The 22,456-nt window shown below is 52.4% G+C and overlaps 1 protein-coding gene across 4 annotated transcripts in view; it reads left to right on the plus strand.

Moving 5' to 3' along the window:
- NECTIN1 (nectin cell adhesion molecule 1) overlaps window positions 1-22,456 on the plus strand; it is a 106,899-nt gene that overhangs the window by 24,576 nt on the left and 59,867 nt on the right. The gene's annotated exons all lie outside the window — the stretch shown is intronic.

Here is a 22,456-nt window from a genome sequence, read left to right on the forward strand (position 1 = left end):
CTTCTTCCCTGGGCTCCTGCATGCCAGTGACTGGGTCCCGAGAGTCGCATTACTGTGACAGCAAGGCTGGGAAGAGCCTCCTGAGGAGAATGAAGAGCAAAACACACAGCCTGGGCAGAGAGGGCATGGTGGCACCCCAGCACGGTGGCATCTCAGCTCTCAGGCTGGGTGTGCACAGAAGGCTGAGGTTAAGACAGAGCAGGAATGAGTGGACAGAAGCTAAGCCATTGCCTCCCTTTCAGCTGCTTGTGCTCACTGCGGGTAATCCCTGGTGCAGTTCTTCCTCAGGGACAGGAGCAGTAGTGTTGCAGAGGACAATCCAAGCCAAGTGACCTGGCTGCAAAGTGGTGTCCGCGCTGCAGGAGTTACCTTCCGTTCATCTAAAGGACGGGTTGACTCTAAAAACCGAAGTCTCCCGGGTGCGTCTGGCAACAGCTGATGTGGTACTTTCAGCTGCTGGGAGGCCTTGCACTCCTGCTTGCACTCCTGCTCCTGTTGATGTGTTACTTAACACGAGCATGGGCAGAATCCTGCAGTCCTGCGGGATGCCAGAGCATGCTGATGGATCCCCTGGCTTCAGCCCCTGCTGGCATTACCAATGGAAAAGCCATTTGTCCTCAATGTGTGCGTTGAAAAATTCTTGGTTCATTTTATTCTTTGTCACCTTCAGTGTACAAAGGGCTGGGACTCTATTTTAAATCTGTTTGAGTGACGGTTCAGAGGTTTCACAGTGTCTTGGTGAAGTTTCGTAGGCTGTGTATTCAGTCACTGAGTTTTCTGCACTCATCAAGATCTTTCACTCTATTTCTACGTCTTTGTAAAAAATAGAGGGAGCAGATTGAGATCAGTGTTCAAACAAGCTCTCTGCATACCTGGGCCTGATCCTTCCTCGGTGGGCAGTAGCAAAAAAGGACAGCGTGGGCTGTTTGCTGACTTGTGGCTAGAAACTACTGTTGTGGTGCTTCCAGTTTGCTGGATGTCTTTGCGTTCGTGTTTATTAAATGCAGATGTTTTAAGGCGGGGTGGGCACGGAGAAGTTTCTGCAGTGAGACGGGGTCAAGCGGGCCTGCTCAGCGCTCCCCTTCCCACACACCTGGCGCCCTGTGCTCCATTGCTGAGTTTTGCTGCTGCAGATTGCTGGTTCTGGCAGAGAACCACCATGCTGTTGTGTGCAGAGGTGCCAGAAGGGCAGAGCAAGAGACAGTGTGGAGGGTGGGAGAAAAGGAAAATAAAGAAAGTGTAAGTCAGGTGCGTGTTTCTGAGCCTGCCACTCTTGCTTCCCCTTCTTCCCGGGAAGGCAGAGCTGAGAGACGGAGGGGGAGCTTTGGCTGCCCTTGACACGCAAGAGGGAAATCACCGTGCTGGCAGGGACCCCAAGGCAAGCAGCTCCAGCACAGCTTGCCTCCCCTGCACGCCATCCCCCAGGAGAAGGCATGGATGCTGCCAGCCGGCCCTGGCACCACAGTTGCACTGAGCGGCTCCAAATTGAGCCCCGGGCTTTGCTTGGTGCAATACAGCCCTGGCGGAGCCTATGCTGGAGCTCAGGACCCTGGCCCTGGAAGGCCAGCCCTACCTCCTAGAAACATCTGGGGGGGAGCTGGGGCTGCTTCTTGGTCTGTCAGAGCTAAGCCACAACACAGGTCGAAGTTCACAGAGGAGCCCATCACCTCCTTTTGTGTGAGGATCTCCCGGCTCTGCGGGTGCTGATAGTACCTGGCATTTCCTTCATTGCAGACATCGGTTTGCAGGAGGCAGTGGTCAGTGGGACAATTTTGAACACTGGTGTGAGATCTCAGCTGTGGTTGTCAGTGGGGGTGACTCACCAAGTCACCCCGCACAGCAGTCTGCATCCCATCAGGATGCTGGGAGCCGTAGGAGCTTTTTGAAGTCTCTCCTTTATGGGATATAAAATAACCCAGTTGCCAGCAGGCAGCAGGATTGCAGCCCCACTTCTGCAGATACTGGCTTTGGACCGAGGTCCTGCCTTTCAGCCAAGGGAAGGTGGTTGGTATTAGCAGTAGGAAAGAGTGGGCAGTAAGTAACATGCCTGGAAGGGGCAGCTCCTCCCTGGCATGCCAAGCCGTGATCAGCTCCTGCTGTGAAGCACAGGGGCTGAGATGCCGTGTTCTGCTCCTGAGCCCTGGCTAAGGGCCCCGCAGGTGGCCTGCCTCGAGGGACAGGAGGAGAGGGAAGACGCTCATGGCAGGGCACCCTAGAAAGAGGCTGAGGCACAGCTGTTATGGCAGAAGCCATTTCCAGCCTCGTGCCCTCCCTCCTTTGCCAGACTGGGAAGCAGGAGGGCAGAGCAGGCTGCAGGAGCAGGACCTGGGACCTGCCGGAGGGGCACCCCTGGGGAGGGCAGCTCTGGGTTTGTGGGGGAGGGGGTGAGCTGGACATGGCCCATGGGAGCAGTGCGCTGTTTGCATTCTGCCCAGAGCAGAAGGGGAAGCCTGTCCGTGACGGTAACGTGCCTGTGATGGTAACAGCGTAGGCCAGCTCCCCCTGCATCTGCCAGATCACCCCCTTGCTTGGCTGGGGGGTGCCTTCTGTGGAGAGGGACCTCTCTGTGTGTGGTCTGCAGCAGGGTATGCGTCCTGTGGGGCAGGACAGGCCCACCAGGCAGCCCAGGGGCTTTGCCACCAGGGCAGTCGATACAGATGAAGGTGTCGTGCCTCCCACCGCGCTGCAGCCCAAGGTAGCTCCTGCGCAAATGAGGTCAGGCCAGGAAGCCCCAGCCCTGCTCTCCTCCTGCGCTGCCCAGCTGCTCCGTGCTGAGCTGTGTCTCTAGGAAGGTTTCTCATTTATGGGCTGGGTTTCTCTTTTGGCTGCTTTGTTTGCAGGGGAAGAAGTGACACAATCAGGCAGCCGGATCTGGTGTGTTGGGAGGGAGGAGAGGATTGATCCAGATCTTCATTGCTGCTGCAATCAGCTTAGCCGTTCCCAGGATCAGGGTCTGTAGAGATCAGCCTTGGCAGGGAGACCGAGACCCTGCTCTGCCTGCAGGGAGGGGAGGTTTTGTGGGAGCACGACCAACCCCAATGTCACGCTGCCACTGCAGCCAGATTGCTTTCCCAGGCTTCCAGCCCTCTCCTTTCTCCCCACTGCCGTGCCATGCTTTTCAAGCCCATCGCTGTGGACAGACACGAGCCAGCCTGTGACTTCCTCCCCGCTCCTGTTCTCCGTGCTGGTTTGCTCCCCGTCCCATGTTCCTGGGTGACCCCCCTCGCTGTGCAGCTCCTGGCGCTCCGTCTCTCCCCCTGTCTCACATCTAGTGTTCCTGTTTGCTCAGTCGTGCGGTGGCTGGGGGGATAAAGCAGAGCGCACGGGCACACAACCTGCCCGCCTGCGGTAGCCGCAGCCGAACGTAGGGCGGAGAAGGTGGGTAGGGAGCGAGCGTGGGAGAAAAGAGCCTGTGTATGAAATATTCCAAGTAGGGAAAACTGGCACATTTGCTAATGCTATAAAGAAGGAGGCAGCCTTTTCTCAAGCCCTGGGGCAGACAGGTAGGCAATAAAGGAGGAAAAAAACCCACTAGAAATAAGATCCGCCAAGCTGATGGCCCAAGCAAGCTGAAACCTGCCTTGTGGGGAGGCTTGTTCCAGAGTGGGAAGGGGCAGATTCTCAGTCAGGACTGGCTCTGCGCAGTCCCTTTCTCATGGTAATGGAGCCCAAGGTTTCCAGGAAAAACTGGGCTTTCAGTATCTGGAGGGGAACTCTGCCCCCAACCCATCACTCTGATTTCAGGCTGCTCCAAGCTCGAGGAAGCTTGTGATCCCAGTTAATGCCCAGTTTGAAATGCAAACCCAGCCCAACAATTTCTCTCTGCAAGTCACAACTCAGAGAGCTTATCTGGGTCCCATCTGAAGCGACGCTAGGGCTAATTTACTGTGACAGTATAAAAGCAGGCTCATTGTAGCACCATGCCAGGACCTTTCACTTGTGCTCAGCCATGGAGAGCCCACCAGAAAAGGAATGTGAGAGAAAACCTTTTTGGTGGATCCTGCTGTGACAGCTGGATTTTTTCCTCTACAGAGGACTCATGAAGCCCCGAATATCACCCCACTGCCAGGCTCCACTGGTCCTTCCCCTGTTTCATATGCAATATTTGCAACTGTCCTTGGTTCTCGCACCAGAGCAGCTGTGCTTAGCCTGCCCGCCCTTGCTGAGGCTGGAGGAGGCGAGGGCAATGGTTTTTCTGCATTAAACCATCCCTTGTCATTAGGGCTGGGAGCCAGAGTACATTCCTCAACAAGCCAGCACAGACCCTCCCTCCCGTCACGCATGCTGCTCCTTGCTTTGCACATCCCTGGGTTTGCGATGGCCCTTGTCTGATGGGTCCCAAGCAATGGGGACCAATTCTGTGGCCCTTCTGCTTTCTCGCTGATGTTTCTGAACTAAAGCTGCATCTCTGGGGCAAGTCAGAGCAGGCAGCCCAGTTTCTGGTTGGACAGGCTTTGTTTGGGAGAAGCGGAGAGGTTGGCTGCAGGCCTCAGCTTGGGGTGGGAGCTCAGCAGTTGTGGCCGGGGAGAGTGGGGACCTGTTGCAACTTGCTGCCCGTTGCTCCCCCTCTCCCCAGTTCCCTCTCTGGTTTTTGAACTTTGGAAATGTCTTCCTGCAAAAAGGGATGTGAAATGGTGCCGGAGGGAAGCAAAGAAGGAAAAAGGGGAACAGCAGAAGCAGGTGATTCTGTCTTAGGGGAGTAAACTTGATGGAGTCTGAGCACTGAGCACCTGTTGAGGCTGTGCAGTTTGGAGTCTTAGGGAAGACCAGCCATCCCCCATGAGCTAAGTGCTCCAGGCTTCTGGAGTCTCCTGTCCCCTTGGGGAATGCCACCCCAGTGGCGTACCACCTCTGGTAGCTCAGGCCATGTGGATCCAGGAAGGTCCTCTGGGTTCCCAGGGCCCACACACAGCTGGATCTTTGCCTTTGAGTCTAGGCTCCCCCCTGCCTTGTTGCTGTACCTGCTGAGAGCTCCGTGCAGCCTCAAGCTGTTTCGTAGATAGCAGGGACATTGGATGGGTAGCTTGTAAGAAAGGCAGGGGAGCATCGTGGGGCACATTGAACGTGTGGCTGAGGGTCCTGGTTTCTCTCCATCACATGGATCAGCCATTAGACAGGGCAGTGCTCACATACGCTGAGATGGAATGGCATTGTTTCCCTTTCCTCACTTCCCTCTCTTCTATTCAGCTCCTTCTCCATTTTAAATGTGGATTTTTTCCCCCAACCCTTTCTCTTTCCGTCCCTCTCCTCTCCCTACTACCCTTTTGTCTTTCTCTGTTTCAACCCCCTTCCTACGTGTCTGCAGAAAGCCTCTGCCCAGACACAACAGATGCTGAAGGGCAAGACTTGAACTACTCTAGATGCAATCTCCATTTTGCTCAAGGATCATTAATTACCTTGATGATTAAATACAATTAAAGATCCGTAAGACCTTTCTGATATCAGAGCCTTTAGCAAGGGCAGCTTTTAGGAACCTTCACCAACAGTAAAACAAAAGGAGGAGATAGACCAGTAAATCAGGGAATCCCAATTAAAATCCACGCTTAGCTCATTAACCTAATTACACATTGTGTCGTGCTAGCCTCAGCTCCACTGAGGGGGAAGAGGAGCAGCAGTGGGGGCAGGCAAGTGTGCTAACTGTACTAGGTTGTTTATGTTAGATCTCTATTGTCTCTTCGGCTGAGAAAATGGCCTTTGTGGGGGATTTGTAGCTGGGCTTGGAAGCTGAGAAGCATTTGTGCCAAGCCCTGAAAGGCGGTGTGTGTGCATGTGATACAGCATGGATTTCCTCTTCCCTGAACTGTTCTTTCTACACACGCCCTGCTCCGTACGCTGCTTGGCAGATGGCACCAGTGCAGGCAGGAACCTTCCCACACCCAGTTCACCCGCATCCCTCACGCTTGCAGAGGCACCGGCAGAGCTGGTGGAAGGAGAGCGCCTGAATGGGATGATAATGGAGTTGAGGAGGAGAGGGGGTCTCAGAAAAAGGGGAAAAGGGAGGGGGTTGGTGCTGGGCGTGGAGAATCCTTCAGCGGAGGCAGGCCCCTTTGCTGCGGGGTCGAGGCTGAAGCACACCAGGACTCGGTGACTTGCGGCTGGCTCTGCAGAGCGCCGCCTGCTCCAGTTACCTGCTGTGGCACCAGACACCCCTGTCCTTTCTCTCCTTCCCCTTTCTCACCAGGTTGCACAGGGGGCTCCCCTTTGCCCATCCTGAGGTCTGGGTCCGAGATCCTGCTCCCAAGGCCCGGCACAGCCTGGCAGGCAGGAGTCTGTCCCCCCAGGGAGCTTGTGCCAGTTACTGGGGAGGGAGGAGGGAGGCATGATGTCTTGGGAGTGTGTCTGTCCCACTGAGAAAGGGAACAGGAACATTTGCGGGCCCCTCTCTCTGCTAATCCAGGTGACTCATGGATTTGTGGTTTTTCCACATGAAAGTCTGAGGGCTGGATCCTGCGGTGTGCAGCTGCATTCAGTGTGCTTCGCTGCCTACGTGTCTGCGTTCAAAGGGACGGGGAAGAGCAGCAGGCCCCAGCATGTCCTACCCGTAACCAGGCAAATTTGGAAAAGCAAGTCAGAGCTCGAAGAGGTCAGGGTGCGGCTTCCCACATGGCCGGGCACGGGAAGCAGGAGCGTACCGGAGACCCTGAGTCCCGTGGGACCAAGCTGTGACTTCCCTAGTACCTGCAAACGTGGACGGAGAAGGGAAGGAGACAGGGAGCCAAGAAGGCATGCTCCCCTCAGCAGAGCAGCTCTATGGGGGGGTCTGTGCAGAAGAGCCATTGCCAGCTGGGAGGGGACAGGTCCACCCTGGGGAACATCACTGGATTCCCTGGATCGGCAGGGCTTGAACTGCCTGCAGAGCGCTTGGGAAGAAGGCAGGGGAAGAGCAGAGAAGGGAGTTAGGCATGTGCAGGAATTTTAAGAGGCGCAGCACAGCTTGCCAAGCAATATGCCACGTATGGGCTACTTGAGCCTCTGATAGGGAACACTGCCATAGCCTCAGGTAACTTCAGACAGGGCCAGGGCAACCCAGCTGGCAGGCAAATGGTCATCCCTGCCTTGGGAAGAGCTCCTGTTCAGCACCATCTTAGTCTCTTGGGAAAGATCTATTCCTTCCCTTCCCTCTGCCCACATATAAACACACCCAAACACGATTTTCTCTCACATGGGTGTGCTGTGGGCATGTGAGAAAGGTGGCAGGGGTATGAGGGGACCAGAAGCCGTAGGGAACTACTGGGAGCTGGGTAGGGTTAGGTAGGATGGGGACAGATGGACTCAGATAGGCAGATGGAGCCCAGAGGCGCAAGCAGCCTGCTGAGTGGGTGAGACAGGATCATGACAGGGTGAGTCCCCTTGCACAGCTCCGTCCCACATTCGCGCTTAGATCTAGGCTGAGCCGTGGTGAGGGTGTTTGGCCTGGCACCAGTTTACTTGAGGACAGTGTGTACGAGAACAGCTGTTCAAAAACTTCCACAGCGGGTGCCAACCTGAACTGAGGCTGCAGAGGCAGCCAGGAGGCGTAAAGGTGATCAGAATCCTTAGAGCTTCAAGAAAACAACAAATAGAAAACAGGTTGGGAAGTTCAGGATGCTGCTTCCCCCCCCCCCCCCTTTTTTTTTCCCCCTGATTAATTTGTCCTTTCTTTGGAAAGAAAAGAATCTTCCCCTGCCAAACGTTTATCAGACTTGTAGGGTTACTGTGCTAAACGAAAGTCCACTGCCTCTGCCCCAACAACAGCTGTTTCTGGGCATGACACATCCTGGAAGAAACACTGATATCCTGAAGCTCTAGGGCTCTGAGACAGTGGGATCTGCCTCTCTGCGGCGATAGGAATGGAAAAGCAACTTCAAACCCTGCTGAAGTCACAGTTCCTGGGATTTTGCAGGGCATGTTGTCATCCAGATGGGAGGTTTGCAGTTGCACTGCTCTGGGATTACAGGCATTGCCCCAAACCAAACAATGGATTCTAGGGTGCAGGAAAGAAGTTATCCCTGTTGCCATAAAACTGTAGGCCAGCTCTCACAGAAGAATTTAATCTAGCAGGAGATCAGCAGGCAGCCTTCCTGAGACATCCCAGCCCCACTGGGACAGCAGGGCTTGCTTTACACATTGACCATTCTTTGGCTGGTGCTCTGCTTACAGGTAATTAAAATGGCTTAACCCTGCAGCCCAAACAGCTGCCTGCAGATAACTCGACTGTATGCCCAGGGGACCCTTAGCTCATTGTCTGCTCCAGAGAACCCCTTAACTGTGAGGCATGTTTGGAGGAGACGAGGATTTCATTACACAGTGAGAGAGTGAAGGCAGAAACTCAAATAACTTTTTCTGGGATCAGGGCAACAGAAAGAGAGAGGACATGAGAGAAGAGAAAATACAGATCCTAGGGATGTGAAAGAGCAGGGGATTTGTAGATTTTACAACAGGAGAATTTGAAGTCTATTTCTCAGTTATGCCAAGCATATCTGGAGTGTTTCCAGAGCAAACAATGCAATTACTTTAGATGCACACTATGCCAGTGAGTTGTCAGGCCTGAGGTTCTGGCTCCCAAAGGGTCCTGTGCAGACTTGCATATAAGCTGTTATGCTTTCCTAAGGGATGTGGAAGCTCTGAGAGAAAAGACTGCATTCACTTTTCTGAGGACAACTGTAAACTTCCTCTTCCTCTTGGGCTTCCTGCTGCTTCCCTGTCTGAGTCCTTCACTTGAGGAGATCCACAGCAAAAAATCCCAGCCCTTTTCGTTGTGCTTTTTGAGCTTGTATAGCCCACAGGGTTGAAAACAGCCTTGGGGATAAGGCTGGGCTGCCCCTTCGGGTTGCCTTCAGCCCTGCCAAGAGGTAGTTATTTTCTATTTCAGAGGTGTTACTTCTTCCTGATGGGATCTCTCCTGAGGAAGGTGTGTCTGTCCCCTAAATGAAGTCTCTTCATTTCTCTTTGGGGCACATCATCCTTACCCTCTGTTTCCTCCATCTCACTGCCTGTGTGTTTCGCTGGCTCTGGGCACTGGGTGACTTCACATGCAGAACCCATAACTGATCTGCTCGCCACACTACTGATCTGTTGAGACTTCATGTCCAAAGCCCTGTTCCGTAGAACTGTCGTAGATTTGGTGCTGGGACAGCATAAGAAACGAGATTCTCAAGCCTGGTGCCTTTCCAGAACTAGGAAGAAACTTGGCTTTTGATTTAATTAATGATTCTTTCGTTCCATCCACTTGCGGATATACTGGCAAGGCACCAGCCTGTGTCTTGCAGCAATATTCCCTTTGCTTAAGATCAACCAGGCTGCTTAGCATGAGTCCTTTACAGAATGGCTATACCATTTTCCCAGAGCCTGAGCTTACTTTTAATGAGCAAGTTAATCTATTTCTGCATGGCACTGTGCTGTGCCAGGAGGACATGTCCTGCTCCGCTCTGTGTTCACACAAGGTGACATCATGCCTTAAAACTGGTGTTTCTTTGTGCCCACCTTTGCCTCCTCCCAGGGTTTCTGCAGACCAGACCTCCACCCTTAACTGAAGACTGACCCTTTGAACTCTCCAACCCCTGCACTAATAGGAGTTAATGACATTTATCTACATGCTTATCTTTCTTTTCCACTGCCTACTCCTTACTCCTCACACTGGAGTATCTGGGTACCTTACGGGCAGTAATGGTTTGTGGCATCCAAGTGACATTAACTCTTTTTCCAGGATGGGAGAATTGCTGTTTAAACAAATGAAGAAGCTCCCTTTAATCTCTTATCACTTTTCCCTGGTTTCTTTTTTCCTCCTTCCTTTTTCTTTTCTTTTTCTTCTGCATTCATTTAATACCCAGGTGGTTATTTCTGGAACTGTTTTTCCACTACTATTCTGGTCATTCTTTACAAAATTGGAGATGGGACTTTTGTCCTCTTTTCTCTTGCTGTTAGCTATTTATATCCTTCCATCCATCTTCTTAGGTAGTCAAGAATCCAGCTGTGTTATATCTGTCACCTTGGTACCTAAGCAACAAGTAAAGATGTTTCTTAACAGCTGTTAGCTCAAGCAATGGCTGCTGTAGAGCAGGGGTGGCAGATAAGTGACACTCGAGCTGCTGTGCAGCTTGTAAGCAATTCAAGCCCAGCTGCCATGCCCAGAGGTGGTGAAGCACCAAGAGGAGCCCTGGCCAGGCTTGTCCTGTCCTTCGCTGTAGTGTCGGGACCCCAGGGGAGGTGTTCTTGTCTCCTGGGGATTCATTCTGCACAGCTCCTCCTTCCCTTGCTCCCGCACTTGTGTGATGGGACTGGGCATGGCAGGTCGAGAGAGCCCATCACATCTGACCTCCCAGCCTCCCTCTTCTGCCTCCGGTGTTCGGGGCCGTTTCCCCCATCCTCAGGGGGGACGGGGCTGCTTCTGGGGGCGCGCTGGCTGCGCGGTGCTGTGGTTCTGGGGAGTGTCTGTCCTCGCGCCGGTGCCGGGGGGGCAGGCGGGGAGGCACGCTGGTGAGGAAGGTCGGGGGGCCGGGGTGCTGGCTGATGCTGGTGCTGGGGTGGGGGTGCAGGCAGGAGGCTCTCCGCAGCGTGGTACACAGCAGCTGCTGCGGGCAGTAGCCAAGGCTGTGCAGCCAGGTGCTGAGAGATCTTGCCCAGTTGTTCACAGCTTTCCAAGGGGAAAATATAGAAGTTCTGCTGGAAACCTGGAGGACCCTTTCTTTTCTTCATTTTTCCTCCCACCAGGGCAGCTGGCTGACATTTTCCGGGTAAAATTTGTCTTGAAAAATGTACAACGCTCTGCAGGAATTGTGTCCGTATTGTCATGTCCGCTAAAAAATGTAACAGTCTGGTTTGTGTTCTCTCTCCCTCTTTTTTTTCCCCCAATCTGAAAAGAACATGAGTTCTCTTAAATAGCCTCCCATGTAGCTGTTAGCAAGTGGGAAGACACAAACAGCAGACGGAGGAGGAGGTGGACACACCAGGCAGGTGGAGGGTGGGAGCAAATCCGTCTGTCGGGAAGGAGGACGAGACAGGGAGTCAGAGGGGCTGGCGCTGGCGCGGGCACCCCGCAGAATGCGGCCGCACGGTCCCGTGCTGGGCTGCGGCACACGGCTGCATGGGGTAGCCCCAGGCCCCAGGGACCTGACCCGGGGACAGGACGGGATGAGACTCTTGCCGAATGAATCCAGATGGATGGAGCTCGGAGCAGGCTGTGGAAAACGGTGCGGAGAGTCATAGGCAGGCGTGAGGTGCTTTCTCTTTGGGTGTGAAAGCTGTTGAAAAGGTCAGATGTGAAGATGACTGTAACGCAGAATGGGCTTGCAAGTGGAGATGTTGGGTGTTTCAGGATGAATTTTCCTTCTTCTTTGAAACAAACTGGCATTTGAGAATTTCCACGGAAATGAAATTTCAAAAGAAAACTTTGGCCTGGCTTAATCCAAAACGTCCCATTGCATTACAACCGAAATATTTCATTCTGGTTGCAGTTCTGGTCAGTGCTTTACCACATACCATTTAAAAGAAATGGGAGTTCAAAAGAAGTTGTTCTACAATAGATTTAATAAGTCTTAAAATGAGAAAAACCTTTTTTGTTTAAATGGGAAAAACTAAAACCGCAGAAAAAGGAAACATTCTGTTCCAAGGTTAGCGCAGACCATTTCAATCTTATCAAAAGGCTTTTTTATTTTTTAAATTAATTTTGTCAAAATCAGCACGTTCCAGTGGACAGTTTTGGCTCAGACTAAATGGTACTTTCCATCAGAAAAACATGCTGTGTTGGAAAATTTTCCACTGGCTCTAGTTCTTTTTTCCACATGCTTTCCATTTTTGTGGCAACTTCGTCAGTCCCCAGTTTCAGCTAGGAGGAAGCATGCAGAAGCCCCAAGAGAGCAGTTGACCTCCTGGTCTTTGAGGACCAGGATGACTCACTGGAGCTCGCCCCAGCGGTGCAGAGGGAAATACGTCTGCGCCCTCCCCCCCCCCCCGCCCCCAGCAGCCTGCTGTTCCCATCCCCACAGCCAGCCTTTTGAACACAGCCTGTTGCTACATAGGAAGGAAATGGGGAGCCTAGTGCTGATGCAATTTTGACAAAAGTCAATGAAATAACTCTGAAAGTCAATGAAATATGTCAATTAAGGCCAACTGAGCTATTTAACCCTCAGTCTCTGGGCCTAGATTCTCCAGCATGAGGCTGGAAATGGGATGTTGCCTCTCAGCTTGCACTGTCTTTATGGGGAGCTGATGGCTTTTTGGTGCTGGCCTGCCCTCTCATCCATCTAGACTTCAAGAACAGTTAGGTTTGGAGGAAATATGTGATGCAAGCCTGCTATAGGGATTCAGGCCTTGTAGCTACCCGCAGCTCCTGTCACAGTTGATATCCCAGCCTTCCTGCTCAGGCATCCCCAGACTGGGGAAAAAAGCGAAACATGCTGAGAGAGGCCCCAGAAACCAGCCCAAGCAGCAGCAACCCAGTGCAGATGCTTGCAGATGCATCCATCAGACTCCGGGTGATGCACAGCTGAAATGCCTCCCAGGATGCTTAGGAAGGGACATCTTTGTACCTGGGCATAAGAGGCCCGATGAGTCACTCAGCACAGCATGTCATGCCGCCTCCTGAGTGGCATTTGTCATCAAATTCCCCTGGGTGTTGTATCACAACGCAGCTCCCTCCCTGGGGCTACCTGGAAGCGCAAAGCCAACCTTGTTTGAGGAGGGGATAATAAGGCATGGAGAAGCCCTTAGTTTCTCTTCCTGGAAGTTTGCTCGCCTCCTCCATTGCACTACAGTCACTAAGCATATACAGCTCATAAATCGAAGTCCCCAGTTACCCGTCTTTGCCCCATCAGAAGGAGCAAGCCTTGCTCCCAGTAGGACCAGCATGGACTCTACTTGGCAAACTCTTCGCTGGAGGACAGACCTTTCTGCAGGAGTCCCTTTGAACTCCTGCTCTTCCTGCCCTGCCCTCTGCTCTGGGCTAAATGCTGCCTGTCCTTACAGTGCAGTGAGCCCTCGGTGACTGCCCTCACCCTCCTGGGCAGGGAAGAGTGGCTGTGACAGTGTGCTGGTCTCCCTTACTGTCCCCAGAAGAGCAAAGCCACTGTTCCATGCATGCCAGAGCTGTGGACCAGGCAGGATGAGGCAGGGAGCATGACCCCTGGGGGAGGCCTCTCTGCAGGGTTCTGACCCTCACTCACTGCCTTCCCCCCCTCCTTCTGATGCTCACGATTGGGGCCAGCACAGCTGCCTTTAATGGGTGGTCTTGTCACTTGTTTACAGTCCTGAGTCTTAGAAGCTCAGCAGGCTCCTCTAAGCCCCAACCTGTGCAGGCGTTTTGAAGCTCAGCAACCATTCCTGAGACAGCCTGGATGGAGTCTGTGACCTTAATAGATACAAGTGCTGCATCTCCATCCAGCGTGGAGTTGACCTGCCAGCTGCCCTCCGCTCAACCCCACCAGCTGCTGTGAGGTCTGGAGTCAAAGGGACCCCCGTGCACCCAAATGTGCCCTGCTCAGGTCTCTCTCCTCGCTGAGATGGCATTGCTGCTGAGCTGTAGCAGGCCATGCCAGATCTGAACCCAGGCTGGGGGGGTGGCGGCAGCCCCTGATCTGGCAAGCGAGAGAGATGAGGCAAACCCGGAGTGCATGTCGGCTGCTCGGGGCAGTGGGGTCTGGAATTGTGGAGCTGGCTTTGCTCAGCGGTTGAATGGGACGTTCACTGTCAGCCTCAACATCTCTCATAATTTCTGGCATGTTCTTAATACAAAATGATTTGTATTTGATCGCAGCCACTTTGCATGTTCTTAATACAAAATGATTTGTATTTGGTCGCAGCCACTTTGCTCATCGTTGAGAAAAATGTGAGCCATGTTTTGGGAACCTTTACTCTAGCTGTTGACTTGGGTAACATTCAGGTTTGCTTCCCGGCTCTGCCAATAGAATGGGTTTTCCACTTCATCTCCCTGCACCTTCATTTCCTCAGCCATAAAAATGAGGGTGACCTTTTCTATTTGCGTGAGTGGTGGGTGGGGTTGGGGTAAGACGCCTCCATACCTGCTTCATTAGGTGAGAATTGTCACCATAAAATGCAGATACCCACATGTAAACCAAGCCATTCAAGTGAGATTGCCAGTGATTGCCTGGCTGGCCCTGGGCACATCTCTTTGTCATTCAGCACCTCTGATTTTCCCATCCCTGAAAGCAGGGGTAAAATACTTTCCTGCCTCTCAGGGTGTTGGAGGATTAATTAATTACTGTTTGAAAAGTCTTTTGAAGATGCAAAGCTTTCCATAAATATGCAGACTTATTTGTACAGATGGGGTCCAGGTAGGACTGAAGGTCTGCACTGTGGAGATCATAAATGCGGGAAGAGCTGAAATTTGTAAAATTAGTTCCTTGCACAGGACTTGATAAGAAAGCTGAGCAGCAGCAGGCTGGAAATCAGGCAAGGCACTGAGTTTTGGTTTATATGTACACACTGTTCTTTCCAGCCTGTTGTTCATGGGCAGGACTCCTTAAACAACTAAGGCAAAGTTCGAGGTCTGAGTCTTTTCCATCTTCCTGCAGAAATTATCTCCAGGGCAAGCTAAAACACATTACGAGAGTAATCGCAGGCAGTCAGCCAGCGAAGGGTGGCTGTCCATTACATCTGTTGGGTGCCATGTTTGTGCTCATGTTGGGTTTTTTTCACTAATTTCTTTCCTAGATTTTTCCTAGTTGTCAGTTCTGATGGGTCACGAGCTGCCAGAATATATATCACATCTTCCTGGCCACAAAAAAAAAAAAAAAAAAAAAAAAAAAAAAAAAGTTGTTTCTATCTTCAAACAATTTATAGTAGAACAGAGCATAACATTCCTATTTGCAACAGTAGAAAACATTTTGTTTCAGGAGATACTGAAATATCAGCAATGCATTATATACTGAAATGATAATGGCAGGAAAGAGGAGAGCCAGACCACAGAAAGTTGTGACGGGTTCACATGCATTTAACCTACAGGAAAGTAGGAGTTTTGATCTTCTGCACAAAACTTGCAGGGCTGGCCAGCACCAGCGTGCTTTGGCAGGGATGTGTTTTGCACCATGACTTGGACAGAAGACCAGAGAGTTTGTGTCCTCTGGTTATTTCCCATTGACCTGGCGTCTACCCCTCTGATAAAAGAGGCTTGATTTGAGTGAGGACAGAGACTCGGGAGTGGCGAGGCTGGTGGGGGCAGTCAGAGGAGGGCTGCCAGCTATTAACCCCGGTGCTGAAGTCACGCCTGAGTCAGCAGAGTTTCGGCTTTGTCGCGTTCCCATTGCGGAGCCGAGTGAGTCACCCCCGTGAGCCCTGCAAGCTCCCTGGTTTCCTGCTTCGGCTCTGAGCTGTCAGCCCAGGGAAAGAAGGACGGATCTGATGTTCTCTCTTTCTGTGCCATCAAGTTTATTTTTGTTTTCACTGAATCTCTTCAGTCTCAAGTTCCTTCATTTCGGAAATGAGACTCTCTATGGGTTACTATCTTGATCCTCACTTCACAGCTCTTCATTAAATCCCTCCTTCTTAGCACCTGGAGAGCTCTAATAGCGAGATATTTAGTCCTGGACCAGGGCTTCTTGAACAACATCCAAGGCAACGCGGAAGTCCAAGAAAGAGGCAGGGCAGAGAAAATACTCATGTACATTTGGGGACTCAGCCCATCAAGATAAGGTGTCGGGACAGTCTCGGCTTAATTAACTTCTCCTCGCTCAATGCTTCAGCTTCTTTCCCCTCCTCCATGCTTGATTTTCCAGCTGTACTGTTCTTTTCTGCCCTCGCTTCCCCACCCAACCACCAAATAAGCATTGGCTCTGAACGTTGTCCCCTTTCTCAGTCTTCCCTCTTGCTTACAGGTCAGAGCTGGTAAGCAAGAAGACCCTGGTTTTTCCTTGCTAGCAGACAGAGAGGTGGCTCTTGAGAGGAGGGCCTTTGCTTTTTTGTTCGTTGGCCACCCTTGCCTTTGCCTGGCCGGCTGCCTGCTTTTCCTAGTGCAGAATTGTGATCCTGGACATATTCCCTGGTTCCCCTCCAGAGTAACCAGTGGCTAGGGATGAGCAGAGGCTAGTGCGTGGCCTGGGGTGTGGTGATGATGATGCTGGGGAGACACAAGAGGGGTGGGAAAACCTGTAAGGTTGAAATGGAGGGAGGGCAAGTCAAAGAAACCAAGCGTTGCAGACCAAGTTGGGGCAGCCCTCTCCTGGCTTACGGAGGCAGGTGGCAGGGGCAGAAGGGAGTTGTGACTTAGCTGTAACAAGCTGCATGAGGCCACAGGGGAAGGGAGATGGGAGTCCTCTGCACCCAGGCGCTGGGTGGGTGTAAGAGCGTGCGGTGGGACAGACCTGCGGAAGGAGCTGGAGCGGGGTCCAGCCCAGAAGGCTGGGGGACAGGGTGCACGGAGGGGAGAGGGGCCAGGCACTGAGCACAGGTGCACGTCAGGTGGAGGCGAGGGGCAGCCTGGTTCCCTGCTCAGGTGTGTGGGAACCGGCAGCTCCCGCCGGAGGATTAGCCGACATGCTGGCGGGGCGGGCGGGCGGCAGGAGCCGTGACTGAGGAGCCTTTGTGCTTTGTTGCTGAGCATGGGGTTTCACAGCTTTATTGCAGGAAGGCCTTTCCCAGTGCTGTGTCAGCGCTTTCAGCAGGAGCCCTGCTCTGCCAGCCTTCCTGCTTTTGCCATGGGGCATGTTCCCCTCCCCGTGACTTGGGGGTGAAGCAAAGCAGCTGTGTGAAAGCCAGGAAGGGTACGGCAAAGAGTGAAAGCCGGGAGCAAAGGCAGGCATGGTTGTTCCCTTCCCTCTCCTCTGGTTTGCGGCCCTTTTCCTAGAGCACTAGAAGGTTGGCTGCAACAGAGGCTGTTTGCAAGGTTGAAGTACAGACAGCAAGAACTAGTGGTCTACTTGGGTGTTCAGCTCTGCTTCTCGCTTTCTGTTTAACCTGTGGCTGGTCTCACCCTGGTGTTTGCTATTTTTTCATCTATTTCTGTGAAGAACACCTAGGACAAGCATGGCCTTGGCCTGGCTTAGGGCCTTTGTGTGAACAGGCTTCCCGAACCTTAACAGGCAACAAGCAGAGCATCAATGGATCAGGCCCTTTAGGAAAGATCTTTCATTCAAGTGGATCCTGAGGCTGCTTTGTGCTCTGTTTATCCAAAGAGGAAATACAGCACAGGCAGGAGAAGGCAACCCTGCTCTATCCCAAAGGCATCTCCACTGTCCTGTCCCAGCAGACAGCCAATGGCAGGCTGTCTAGAGACCTCACTCAATACAGGCCATTGACTGGTCCTCAGATAATAACATCTCTGCTGTTGCTACTATGTGCTGGTTCTGGATATGAACCAGTGACCTAGAGAAAAAGGCCCTGTGTTTCCCATTTGCGAGCCAAAGCCAAGCCGGTTCTCTTTTTTTGAGAGGGATTTGAATGAGAGCCAGATGGGCCATTGTACACGCTGCCATTTCCCAGCTCCTATAAAGCTCTCAGCTGGGGGAAGGGATGCTTGGGCTTGCAGTTTCTCTTGCTGTGCCCCCACCCAGTCACAGTGTTATCTCAGGCCTTTCACTTTCATGTGCAGCCACGTCACCTGGAGCTATAATCTTGCCACATCTATTCCTCATCTTCTTTCTAAGGCCCCCTCCCCTTGTGTTGGAAACTCAGTCTTCCTCTTCTAATCCCGTTGGTGTTCAAACTCCACACTTCAGTGGGGCAGGACTGAATCAGTGCATGACAGAGAGACCTCCAGTGAGAGTCTGCTGCTGTGGGAAGAGCACGTTGGTGAGTCACTGGAGACCACTCCTTCACTGCAGTCGGCTGCAAGCCATTGACTAAGCAGGGTGAGGCAGGCACTGTGCTCTTCTGGAAGAGCAGCAGAGTACTGATTTGAATGCCTGGCAATCAATACAGAGCCTCTCTGGCAAGAGGAGAGGTATTAACCCCAACATCCTGGCCAAGCGCCAGCTCAAACCTTTGCTTCTTGCCACCTGAATTCCCCCTGCTGGGATTTAGGATCTTCTTTCCCATTTCCCACCCTGCCTAACACACCTGCGGCATTTCTTTGAGCTGTTGGAGGCTGGTTGTGTTCTGCCCCACAAGGGTTGCATTTCAGACCTTGATTTCCACCTAAAAATAGGGAAGATTTGCAAGATGAATTCAGAAATACCAGAAGAAAGATTTATATGCGCCACCAGCTGGAAAGTTTTGAGCTCCTGTTCCATCCAGTTTTTTTCCCCTCATGGAAAGTTCTTGGAGATCTGTTTGGAGTGTCTGTGAGGTGTACAGAACCACGCACAGTCGTTGCCCATAGCTGAGGTGCAGTGCAAGGGGCTCTCTCAAAATCAGGTGCTTTGTGTAGGGTTTTGCAGGTTGAATCGTGATGCTTTGTTTTGTGTTTTTGTAAGGTCCAGCTACTGTGACCCTTCAGTTTAGTTCTAAGTGATGCAAGGAGTATTAGCTCTGATTCCTCTGACATTTGCATCAGCCCTGGTATTGCCACACCGAAGGGTGGCTCATCACACTTCTGCCAAGGGCTGTTTCAGTGCCCTTGGGGTGAGATGAGTATCAGGGAACAGGAGGGAGAGAAATCGGTGGGAGGCTCAGCAGAGGCAAGGTTGTGCAAAGCGGCGTGGAGTTCACATGGTTCTTAACAAAGAAGCATTGATTGGAGGCTTGCTGTTGTGACAGAGCTGACTAGTGCCTGGAGATCATTTCCAGAGCTTTCTATATGGGGGAGCAAGAACCAGATTTGCAAGTGTGGGAGCCTCAATGTAACAGCATCTCCCGGGCTTTTAGGGAGAAAGGGTTTTCAGGTTCAAGAGCCACCAGCTGCCACTTAGCCTGCTCCCTCCCCAGCGCCCCTCGCACCCAGGGAGTGCAGACCTTCCTTCCCAGCCCGCTGCCTGTGCCGCAGGGCACCCTGCCTTCTGCACAGTGCCCCCCAGGCCTTGCATGACCTAGTAAATATCTGGGTTTGGGATCGTGGGGAAAGGCATCAGCGCAAACCACTTCAGAGGCCAAGGTGGAGGAGTAGGATCTCAGAGGTCTCCACTAATGAGGTCTTGGCACCAACATGTCTTTGGCACTCAGCTGGGCCTTTTTACTGCTTTTGGCCCTTCACAAAATATACCACCAAAAAAACTAATGAGTAAAATGCAACTCGACAAGCTTCAACCTATACAGCTAATCCTTCCTCGTGTGCTGGCTGCCCCCTGGGAGGTGTCAGGGTGGATTGGTGGGCACTGGGAGATCTGGCACAGGAGCTGCACATGACAGGCTGCTCCCAAGCCTTTTCTCTGCCATACCAACCACATAGATCATTCAGCAAAGAAAAAGCGAGGCAAACCCCAGCACTGCACATGCACACACACCCCCTGCTTAATATGTTCAAGCCTCTCCAGAGGCTGATTAGTGATTTTATTTTCTCCTCCTCTCATGGCCTTGCATGCTCACTGCCATCAATTATCTATGCATTTGCCCTGATGAATTATTGAGTGCATAACGGGGCGAGGGAAGACCCGCCATCCCAGCTCAGTCACCTTGCAAACAAATGCTCCCCAGAGTGTGACAGCAGCTGGTTTGCCCTCTGGCTTCTGATTTAGGATGGGGAGCATGGGAAGCTGATCAGGCAAACTTGCAAAAACCCCTTTACTCCGTCTGTTCCCCTTCCTCATCGTTGCTGTTGGGGTGTGGGTGTTGTTGCAGTGGTACGGAGCAGAGCAATGGGTGCGTTATTTCCCTGATGAGAGGCTTGGAGGAGCGGAACATAAATAGTTTACCATCTTGCAAAAGAGCCGTGAGTTATTCAATCACCTGGAAAGGAAACACGATTTCCGCACAGTGTTTGGGGTTTTTTAGGGTATTTTTTGTTTGGTTTGTTTTGTTATTTCTTCTGCTGGGTTGGTTTTTTTTTTTTTCCCCTTTTCCCCTGAAGCCTCTAGAAAGTTTGGAATGTGTTTTTGTTAAAATTGCTACATGTAGGGGCCTGAATCCCAGCTTTGGCAGCGTTTTGTTGTTGGCAAGCAGTCCTGAATTGGCACCAGCTTTTTCCCTAGCCGAAAGTCTGACTCTGTACACCTGGGCAGGGGAGGGTTCTGCAGGACCATCCTGAAGTCTGGTTCAGGGTCAGGTTTGCCAGCACCAAAGTCTGCTTTTCCTCCAGTTTGTGTCCAGGTGCAGCCTGCGCTGATGCATGGATCCTGTGGCTGGGGGAGGGTAGAACTGGGAATTGTTGCTACCACTCAAGGTCAAGAAGAATCACTTGATTTTTAAAAGGGTCATTCATTAATTTGCAGGGATATCACAGCATAAAGAAAGGGCATAGTAATGATGAAGCAAGGGATCGGATTGATCTCTGCCCAGTGATATATATCCCATTCTCTGCCAGGCTGGATGGCAATACCTTTATTTAAGGGGCACGTCTTAGGTGCCCATCCTTGGGCGGTGGTGGCCTTCGGCCTGGCATAGCCTTCTGCCTGCAGTGCTCGGCCGCATGCCCTGCCAGGGAGGGACTGGGCTGTCCTCCCGGCTCCCCTGCAAGGGTGACTCCGGGGAGAAGCTGGTGGCTTTCCATCCTCTCCTCCCTGGGGTTCAGCTCTCTCTAGCTTTCCTGGCGCTGTGGGGAGGCTCTGGGCCATGACTTCCTGCTGTCGCGGACGGGGCCTCCTTTGCTGGGATGTCGAAAGCCTGGATCAAAGGGAGCCGCTGAGGCCTGTGGGGGGCCAGGGAGCTTGTGTGGGAGTGGGGCCAGCCCTGCCATCGCCCCAGCCCCCGGCAGGCTCTGCCTGGGGGCATTGGGCCCTTCATGAAAGAGGTGGGGACCGTGCTGATGAATCTGTTCTCCTCCAGCCTTGGGAGAAGGAGGGAGCGCTGAGCACACCTACAGCCCGGCAGCCGTGAGATGGGTGGCAGGTTGTTCCCAGGGCCCTTGCTACGTGATTGCTTTTGCTCTCCGGCAAGCTCCCACACGCTTTGCAAGGCTCGAAAGACTTCAGAGCCAGACTGCTTGGCAAAGCTGTTGCTCACCTCCGCGGGTGTGGGCAATTCTGCAAGAGGCTCTCTCACCTCCAGGGTAGAAGGAGCAGCATATGCTGCAAAGCATGTTGGAGACATCTCCCCCCTCCCCATCCACCCATTCTTTCCTCAGATCCCAGCACATCATTATCTAAACTCAGCCCTGCTCTGCACCCAGTGCCCTCCTTTCATCGGGAAGGCTTTTGTGGGCCACGGGGTCCCACCAGGCACAGGCCAGACTAGCTTCAGGGAAGTCTTTCACTGTGTCTTACTGCCAGGACATCCTTGGCATGGAGAGACGTGGTCCAGCTGTGACTTTATCAGCGCAGGAACGTCCCTTCCTTCTGGTTTCTGGAGGGACGTGCATGGCAAAAATGGCCCTGGGTACACTGGGAGGGGAAACGTGCAACCCTGCCAGCTCAGCAGACAGCCTCCGAGGGCTCGACGGCTTCATGCAGGCAGGCACATGAGGGCACCAGTGCTTTGCTGTGGCTGTAAACAGCGCTGAAAAACATTCCTCAGCACCCAGCTGCAATGCTAGGGTGTGGGGCAAACCAGCCCTTGACTCAGGGAAGGGGGCAAGTTCACACAAAGCTCTAGAGACATGAGTTTCGGTCTTAACTGCTGGTGACTGTGGTCAGCTGATGGCGTCTCCTGGCCGGGCTGGATTGTTGAGGCTTGTCCTCAGGGTCACAGGCTTGGTGCGGAGGGAAGGAGAAGGGGAGAAAGAAGAGGCTTAGATGAGATGTGGGGACTGAGATCAGGCCGAGAACAGCAGGCAGGCAGTGAGCTGGCAACATGGGAGAGTGCCGAGAGAGCGGTAAAGGCAGTGTTTGCGCATGAGAAGACTTTTGTATGCCTGCATTCGTGTGTGTGTGTGTGTAAAACTGCAGGAAGGAGGCTCTTGCTCAGGTTCACTTGTAGAAGTCACTGGGCATGTCTTCAGGGGTCTGCAGGGGCTAAGACTGACTTCATTTTGGCCTTGCACAGGGAGCCCATTTGTCCCCTGGAAGAACAGAGTAGGGGTGACATTTCAGAAATGCTCTGTCCCCTCAGTTAGAAGATGCTGTCCTGTTTCTCTTGCTACGTATTTTTCTCTTTCCCAGCTTCTCTCTCATTACCCTTTCATGTTCCTCACTCTTTGTACATCTTTCTTTTTATATTACCCCTTTCTTTCCTTTACTCTCAGTCTCCCAGAATACATCCAATTTCAGATTCTGCCAGCAGTGACAAAACCCGCTTTTCTTGTTCTTGCCACCTTGCTTCTCTATTGTATTTATCATATAAATACTGGCTGTATAATTACCAGAGCATTATCTCTAAACGTACAGATTAGGGAAAGACACAGTGGCAGCCAAAGATGAATTTCAGGGTCAGTCCTGGTGGGAGACATTTTCCTCCAGCTGTCAGGGGAGGAATCAACAGACAGAAGAGCAGACATGGACACCAGCCACCACTTCTCCCAAGCACCTTTCATCTTTACCCTGCAGAATCAAGATGGAAGGTT

This window comes from Falco rusticolus, chromosome 16, assembly GCF_015220075.1.
Source record: "Falco rusticolus isolate bFalRus1 chromosome 16, bFalRus1.pri, whole genome shotgun sequence".
Taxonomy (NCBI): domain Eukaryota; kingdom Metazoa; phylum Chordata; class Aves; order Falconiformes; family Falconidae; genus Falco; species Falco rusticolus.